Here is a 9467-nt window from a genome sequence, read left to right as displayed (position 1 = left end):
CGGATGCAAAAACGACGTCGTTTTAATAAAACGCGCGTCTCTCCTTAAAAAAAAAAATCAGGTTCGATTCCCAGCAACAACATATGAACTATAATTCCATAATCGATGAACTATAATTCCATAATCTAATCTATGAACTAAAAATTCCAGAATGAATGAACTAAAATTCCATAATCTATAAACTAAAATTTCAGAATCGATGAACTACAATTCCATAATCGATTAACTATAATTCCATAATCAATGAACTATATTTCCATAATCTATGAACTAAAATTCCAGAATGAATGAACAATATAATGTTGTTGCTGGGAATCGAAACTGAATTTTTTTTAAAGGGGAGACGCGCGTTTTTTAATAAAACGACGTCGTTTTGGCATCTGTATGCACCATGCATGGTGCATACGGATGCACAGCATAACGATGGACCTCTAATTAATTTTAAGTTAGAGTCCAAAAAAATAACAATTATTTTCCAAGAAGCTCAAACGTGATCCAAGCAAGTCAGATGGAGAAACTATAAACTGAAATATGAAGAGACACTTTAAGAAGACGAAGTTGATCATCTAAGAATTTAATTTTTTGGAAATCTTTGCAATTCCAAAAGATTTATTCTTCTGAAATTAAAGTCTCTAAGAGTTGAAGAGAAAAGAAAAATTAAGTTTTTATTGTAAACACTTTTCTTACTAGATGTAGGTAGTGGACTGAGTAACAAGGGGGTTTGTGAAAATCTTGAGGAGTGTAAGTTTGGTGCAAAGGCACTCAAAGTTGTTTTAGTGCTGACTTAGTGTTCAAGGTTGCACTAAAAGAGAAGTTGTAGAAGTGCTAAGTTGGTTAACTAACATGTGTTACGTTACTTCACTATTGTATTCAACTTTTTGGAAAGAAATAATGAATTTCTATCGGCGATAGGAGTAGATACAATGGACTTAGGATAGGCTGGGTTTGGCCGAACCACTTAAAATTTTTGTGTCTCTTTACGTTACTGCCTTACTTATTGCCTACTCATAATCCTTACAATCATCTAAATCTTTCACACACAACACTATATAGATTTATTCCGTTAAGTATCTAGGTTATAATTCTTTAAGTATTGAATATTATCATTCTTATTATCTTTTCTTAGAGCTAATATTAAAAGTGTTAAAAATTTTAATAGCTTGAAAAGTCTATTCACCCCTTCTAGACTTTTCACCATCCAATCATGACCAACAAAATTAAATGCAAAAATTAAAGAAAATAAGAAGAAAAGAGGGTTTGTTTGACCATTTAATACTAAATTAGATAAGTAATTAAAATAAAAAAAAATAAAAAAGAGAGTGTAATATTTACTGCCTCTATTGATGCTAGCAAAGGCTCCTCAGTATCTGTATCCTGCCTATCAGGTGATGCCTCACGACTTGAGGCAATTGAGAGATCTACCGTCTCATAAAAGTAAAATATTTCAATCAGTAAAAACTGTGAATTATTTTTGCAACAATTTAATACAATAAAATACTTTCTCCATCCTAGGGTAGGAGATATATCAACTTCTTCAAATTCAAATATAGTATATAATTGTTTTCAAAAAAAAAATGTAGTATATAATTTGGTTTATCAAACTTTTTTTTTGTTTGTTTAAAACAATTCTTAATCTCCTATGTCAAATATTTTTCTTTTTTGAAAACCAATTATTAATTATCAAAAAAAAAAAAATTGTGAATACAAAATGGCAGGAGTTCCGTCCTGAGAGGCAGTAACCCGTGCAGTGTGTATGCACATCAGATAATGTATTTAACAAGCTACATCAATCTTCATAAATAGCTCTTGCATAAGAGATGTCACGAGACTTAGACAGGATACCCTGTACCACAGGTAAGCAATCAGACTCGATCCTCATGTTCTATAAGCCTGTATTCTTGATCAGGATAGAGCTTATCTTGTAGGAAAAATGAACCTATATATATATATATATATATATATATATATATATATATATATATATATATATATATATTACAATTTTCTGAAATATATATACACACACAAATATATATCAATCGGACCGAAATTGAATTTATAATCCTCCAAATTATAATTCCAATCAACAACTATATATATAGATATATAAAACAAGGATTCATTGCTTAGAGAATAATCCCAAAAACCGAAAGAGGAGAAGATCGAAGATGAAGAAGAGTGGTTAGTACGAGTCGAGCGAAACACATTTTCCTTAAAACCTTATTTGCTACCTCCCAAAAGTGCTAGGAGCATTATAACTTAGGTTTCCCAAGATAAAACGTACTATGGTTCAATGTTTGAGCACCCAAACGAAGAACCCAGCGAACTTGAGCACGGCCAGAACACAATCGGCAAGAACGGAGTAAGAGCAGAGTTTTTGGAGAGAAACAAATCTGTTGTGTGCGTTGTGTCTCTTGTTTGTATGTTCAGAAAAATCACATACTCAACTAAAGCTTATATAGGAGATGAATGTTAAATGACATTCAAAACTGACATTAACATTGGAGTTAAATCAGTTCAAAAACATTTGTAACAGCTGACCATTAATCATGAGAATTATTCTCAACATTAAAACTCGTAACGGTCTAGAGGAAGGGCAAACGATTCTTGCTCTGAGAACCAGAGTCAATGGTTCGTGTTCATGATTTGACCTGGAGGCCGAGTTAAACACCACCACTTCGTTTCGGTCTTGGGCCGAGTTAAACAGCACTAGAGGACGAAAGCTGGGCCTTAAATCCACGAGGAGTCCAGCTTTCATCCTCTAGTGCTGTTTAACTAACGAAGTGGTCCTTAAATCCACGAGGAGTCCAGCTTTCGTCCTCTAGTGTTGTTAAACTAAAGAACGAGGAGTCCAGCTTTCATCCTCTAGTGCTGTTGAACTAACGAAGTGGTGGTGTTAGAGCCGTACACGAGTTCAAGCCTCTAATGCTATTTAACTAACGAGGTGTTGGTGTTATAGTCAGAGTCCAGCTTTCGTCCTCTAGTGCTGTTGAACTAACGAAGTGGTGGTGTTAGAGTCGTACACGAGTTCAAGCCTATAGTGTTGTTTAACTAACGAGGTGGTGGTGTTAGAGTCGGAGTCCAATTTTCGTTCTCTGGTGCTGTTTAACTAACGAAGTGGTGGTGTTAGAGCCGCACATGAGTTCAAGCCTCTAGTGCTGTTTAACTAACGAGGTGGTGGTGTTAGAGTCGGAGTCCAGCTTTCGTCCTCTAAATCCACGAGGAGTCCAGCTTTCGTCCTCTAGTGCTGTTGAACTAACGAACGAGGAGTCCAGCTTTCGTCCTCTAGTGCTGTTGAACTAACGAAGTGGTGGTGTTAGAGCCGTATACGAGTTCAAGCCTCTAGTGCTGTTTAACTAACGAGGTGGTGGTGTTAGAGTCGGAGTCCAGCTTTCGTCCTCTAGTGTTGTTTAACTAACGAATTGAAGTGGTGGTGTTAGAGCCGTACATGAGTTCACCTCTAGTGCTGTTTAACTAACGAGGTGGTGTTGTTAGAGCCGTACACGAGTTCAAGCCTCTAGTGTTGTTTAACTAACGAGGTGGTGGTGTTAGAGCTAGAGCCGTACACGAGTTCAAGCATCTAGTGCTGTTTAGCTCATTCTTTTTCCCTTCATTTTTTCACTCTATGGGTTTACTTTGAGAATCAATATCTCATTCACCCATTACCCGTTTTGAGCGTACAATATATCAATCTCTTCGTCTCACTACGAAGAACCGGAATCCACTTTGACCCAACCCAAATCGGAAGTGGACCCCACTAATAATTGTATCATAAAATGACCACTTAAAATGTCATTTTGATGCTATTTTTCCAACATATCTAATGGCTAAAACTTCTGCCATGTATGGATCTTGAACACCCTCTAGTCTTCCACCATAGCAGCTATGAAATGTCCTCTTGTGTTGATTAACATGGCTCTATCTATGATGTCGATACCGGTGGTGCGGGGCCTTGATCTCGAACTATCCTCCAAATTAGATCAGGTTAGCTTTCCATGCAGCGTTCCAGACTTTGAAGGGAAGCTCCATTTCGTTGTATTCTTCGGTAAGGCCAGGACTCTATACACAGATTTAACAGTGTAGTGACCATTGATAGCATGCCTCCATTACCATATGTCTTCACTAGTGACACATGTAGGTGTAGCCAGGATTCGAGAGGCATCTCTTTCTGAAAAAAACATTCGAACCGTGTCCACATCCCATCCTTCTTCTCACCCACCGCTTCATCATATCCACGAATGAATCTGATGCATAGTATCTAGCTTTAAATATTCTAGCAACAAAACTAGCTTGATTGGCATGAATGACCCACTACAACAAACTGACTTTTTAGCGACATATACTTAGCAGCGGTTATATATAACCGGCTCTAAAGGTCATTTAGAGGCGCCGCTAATTTAATATGAAAATCTAAATAACTTATTGTTAACTGCAATTATTTGCTGCGGTTTATCATAACCGCCGCTACATCTCTACAATCATTAATATTGATATTAATATTTATGTTAAATGCTAAATATTTCTAAAACAAGTGATTTGGAATTTCCATTATTTCATATTTTGACCAAAGACTGCTCTGTCGCTCTGCAATTATTTGCTGCGGTTTATCATAACCGCCGCTACATCTCTACAATCATTAATATTGATATTAATATTTATGTTAAATGCTAAATATTTCTAAAACAAGTGATTTGGAATTTCCATTATTTCATATTTTGACCAAAGACTGCTCTGTCGCTCGCCTCTTTCGTCACTCTCTGCCAGTCCGCCGGACCGCCTCTCTGCCTCTCGGCTCTCGCTACCGGAGTACCATTATTTGGTATAAGATACCCTCTCGTCTCCCCTACCGTAGCACTGTCGCTCTATCCCTGTGTGTGCCTCTGTCCTCGCATGGTCGCACCTCGCCAGTCGCCATCAAACACGAAACACCGCCACACCGGTGATCGGTCGCCGCCTTACCGGTCAGCAGGATAGCAGGAGTCGTGGTTTGTTCCTAATCTCAGTCTCAGTGTCTCACAATCTCAGGTTAGTCGCTAATTATTTTTTGCCCTAATTTCTCTAATTTCATTTTTGCCCAAATTTTATTTATATGAATGTGAGCATGAGCAGTGAGTATGTCTAATAGACTAATATTGTTTTGAATGTGAAATTAGTCCATCAGTTTTTGCCAAATATTGTTTTTAATCTTGCCTAATAGAATTTGTTAATTGATTAAAGAAAAAAAGGTGTAAACCTTAATCTGGCAATTATTGATTAGAATTGGTTGTTAGAGTGCAGTGGTGTATGGAAAGAAATGAATTGTTGTGGTTGTTAAAATGAAACAAATTATAAAGAGAAAGAAAAGTATATACTAGTCACTTAGTCAGTGAGGGTTGTTTAGCAGACTGGCTGCTTGACTTTGATTAGAATGTTCATCCAACTAGTTTTACCAAAATTTCCAGGAAATATATTCTTTTTGAAACCCTCCGAGAAACACAAGAGGTAACTTTCTAACATTATTGTTGAAGTGATTATGCATGGATAAATCTTGGGTTAATTTGCCGCGAAATACTTTGGAATATATAGAAGGGGTAGACAAATTAATTGATTTTGCAATTGAGCATAGATGTGTTGAAGGAAGAATATTGTGTCCTTGCGTGAAGTGTAAATTTCAAGTTGTTTCCTTTTTACTCTGCAGTTAACTATCAACCTTTTATCACCATCAAATGTAAATTTCAAGTTGTTTTCAAATTCTCTAACCAAATCCACACATACATTCTCATTCACATGTAGAAGAACTATGAGTAAAAATACAAGTGTTGAGTCCGCAGAGACTTTAGAGGTTTCAGGGGTAAGGAAGTTGGATGCTGAGTAGGTTGCTGCTGGATGGCCATCCTGGCTTTCAGCTCATGTTGGGGAAGCAATCGAGGGTTGGCTTCCTAGACGGGCGGACACTTTTGAGAAAATTGATAAGGTACACTGTGATTGGCTTTCTAATGTGTATATGCCTAATTTATTGTTTCTTTACTTTTTGCTTCATTAATATGCTTGATATTTTTGTGTTCTTAGATTGGTCCAGGAGCGTATAGTAATGTATATAAAGCAAGGGACACTATAACAGGGAAGATTGTTGCTTTAAAGAAATTGCGGTTTGACAATTTGGAACCAGAGAGTGAGATTCATGGCAAGAGAAATAATCATTTGCGACATCTAGATCATCCCAATGTTATCAAATTGGAAGGTTTGGTTACTTCAAGAATGTCATGTAGTTTATACCTAGTATTTGAGTACATGGAACATGATTTGGCTGGACTTGTTGCAAGTCCAGATATCAAGTTTTCTGAAACCCAGGTTAGAGAGATGATCTGTAATTCTGTATTTTTTTTCATATACAAGTCATTGTCTTGGTTATATTGCTAAAATTTAGGAAGTGGTGGTGTTACTTTAATGTAGCTTATTTCTTGCAGGTGAAATGTTATATGCATCAGCTTTTGTCTGGTCTTGAGCATTGTCATAATCGTCATGTGCTCCATCGTGACATTAAGGGTTCAAATATTTTACTTGACAACTCAGGTATACTCAGAATAGCTGATTTTGGATTGGCTACTATTTTTTATCCTAACCATAAACACCCTATGACTAGTAGAGTGGTCACACTTTGGTATAGACCACCTGAGCTTCTTTTGGGTGCAACTGATTATGGTGTGGGTATTGATTTATGGAGTGCAGGATGCATTTTGGCAGAATTATTAGCCGGAAAGCCTATTATGCCTGGTCGTACAGAAGTAATGCTCCAACTTTATCCATATCTTCAGAATCTTTTGTCATTTGGTGTTAATAATTTTACTTGTGGTTTTCTTGCTCATCCATGTTGATCTAATTTATTTTCCTTTTCTTCCTTGAGCCTTCTTTATTTTGCTTAAAGAGTTGACATTAATTCTTTTTTCTTACCTTAGCTCTTTCAATATGTTTTTGTTCCTCAAGTTGTTTAACTATTTAAGGTTGTAAATGAGTATTGCCTTTTTGGAATCCCAAAGTACCCCCATTATTTTTTAGATAAATCATTCTTTCATCAACATTTACACTCCCATCTTCCTTTCTCTTTATTTTTTGATAAATCAGTAATTGTTAATTGAAGAATCTGCATAGATCTTTACATGTCCCAAAAGAGAAAAACAAGAAAAATAATAATAATAAAATAAAGAGATTCAAGTCCCTCCTTGAAAGGTACAACTATGTCATGGATTTCTTATTCTTGTGCACTATTAAACAATTGAAGCCTTGAAGGTTATATAAGCTCTTGTTTTGGATTGTATTAAATAAATCTGCATAGGTGCAAAGCATGGTGCAGTCTTCTATTTGAGGTTACTGACATTGATATTTTCCATCATTAAGGTAGAGCAACTACATAAGATATATAAATTATGTGGTTCACCATCTGATGAATATTGGAAAAAGTCTAAGTTACCAAATGCAACATTATTCAAGCCACGAGAGCCATACAAGCGATGCATTAGAGAGACATTTAAAGATTTTCCAACATCATCGCTGCCACTGATCGATACACTGCTTGCAATTGATCCAGCAGAACGCAGGACTGCAACCGATGCGTTACGAAGTGAGGTAAGTCCTCTTACATTATAAAGTTACTATTTGCTGCATTACCCTGCCCTCTGTGATGCTTTCCCTCCCTGTCAATCTGCACATGAATCTCCAACCTATCTCCTCCTAACCAACATTAACTTCTAGTTTTACATAAATTCTAAATGAGATTGAAAATTTGCAGTTAACAAGAGAAGAACTAAATGATGAAATAACCACTGTACTGTTGTTGATAGTGGAATTGAAAGAGCAGATAATGATTAAATTGTACAGGTCAACATGCTTGCTCTCCTAGAGCTTTGCTCTTTTTCTTCTTATTATTTTTTTAATAGTTTATCAAGACTAATTACTCTAATATCTATCTATTTCTGGAAATAGAAAGTCTAAGGATGTCATATTTGTCTGAGGAAGTCAGGTTGCTTGCTGCGGCCAAGAATGACAACATTCTGAAGGTAGTTATTCTTTTTTTTTTTTTTTTTTTTTTTTTGTAATATATTCATCATCTATCTTTTCTGGAGATATGATCGATGAAATGTGTTGTTTCATGGTTGAGCAGTTTATTGGGTTCAGCCTGGAACCAGCCATGACATTAGTTACAGAAATCATGAAAGGAAGTTCCCTTCAAAAGCACTTATGGAACATCAGACCATCCACCCTAGACCGCAAGGAAGCTTTAGTTATGGCATTACAAATCTCTCGCGCAATGGCATATTTGCATGAAAATGGCATCATTCATCGCGACTTGAAGCCCAGTAAATAATTTTCTGCGGGCCTAACTTTTGCTGCTAGCTATTCTGCTTATTAGTCATCAAGCTAATTAATCTTCTTGGATTGCAGATAATATTTTTCTATCAGAAAGCAAGAAGAATGTGAAGCTTGGGGACTTTGGGCTGTGTAGCTAGGGTCTGGAAGGTGATTTTTCTGCTGATGTTGGAAGCTTTCGCTGGATGGCTCCTGAGGTAGTATTGCAACTTTAATTTATTAACCATCCATCTATCCAATCAAATTCATATTAAGATGTATGTATGTGTCTGTCTGCATCACATCATAGCTTTTTGGGAGCACACAAATTGTCCCAGGAGTTCCAGTGTAGCCTCCTATCTACCTGTCCTGTTATATTGGAAGTCCACCAGAACTTGTTCAACTTTTGTAGCCGGATCACACGGAGACAGAGTGTGATGATCTAAGGGCTTAAGCAGAATTATAGGTGAAGAAAGGTCTGAGATTTGTAGAAAGAAGGGAAAGGAAAGAACAGATCGAGAAGAAAGGGAAGAATAGAATTGCAGAGAGTTGGAGAGAAGAGTGAAAGAAGAAATTGTAATTTCAATTCATTCATTCCATTCCATAAACCTGCCAATATATTCGACTCCATCTGATAGCCTATCTTAACAAACTCCTATAAGGAAGATAAAGATGGAATATATGACAGCTAACCTAGACAAACGAAAGCAGTAAACAAAACAAATGACAGTAATTATCTGGAATATTATTCAAGATCTTGGGTTATAACACAGAGGTAGCAGGTAAACCCTTATTGCATAGGTTGGTAAAGCTTGTGTCACTGTTTTTAAGAGAATCTCTTTTCCGGCTCTCGACAACATCTTCTTCTTCTATCCACGGATACAATTTTGTATGTTGTGCATTCTAGGTTATAACTTTTAAGTATTGAATATTATCATTCTTATTATCTTTTCTTAGAGCTAATCTTTAAAGGGTTAAAATTTTTAATAATTTGAAAAGTCTATTCACTTCTCTAGACTTTTCACCACTCAATCGGACCAACAAAATTAAATTTAAAAATTATATATGAAAAAATTTTAAAGAAAATATGAACAAAAACCAGTTTTGTTTTTTCGGCTGCCGGCTGACCCTCTAATGGAGGGTCG

At 36.2% G+C, this 9467-nt stretch overlaps 1 pseudogene; it reads left to right on the top strand.

The window, feature by feature from the left end:
- Positions 1 to 4713: 4713 nt before the first annotated feature.
- On the top strand, positions 4714 to 9214 carry LOC109169730 (annotated as a pseudogene).
- Positions 9215 to 9467: the final 253 nt, after the last annotated feature.

Source organism: Ipomoea nil, unplaced genomic scaffold, assembly GCF_001879475.1.
Source record: "Ipomoea nil cultivar Tokyo-kokei standard unplaced genomic scaffold, Asagao_1.1 scaffold3321, whole genome shotgun sequence".
NCBI classification, from domain to species: domain Eukaryota; kingdom Viridiplantae; phylum Streptophyta; class Magnoliopsida; order Solanales; family Convolvulaceae; genus Ipomoea; species Ipomoea nil.
Note: the sequence above shows the minus strand (reverse complement) of the source record. Positions and strands in the feature narration are given on the sequence as shown.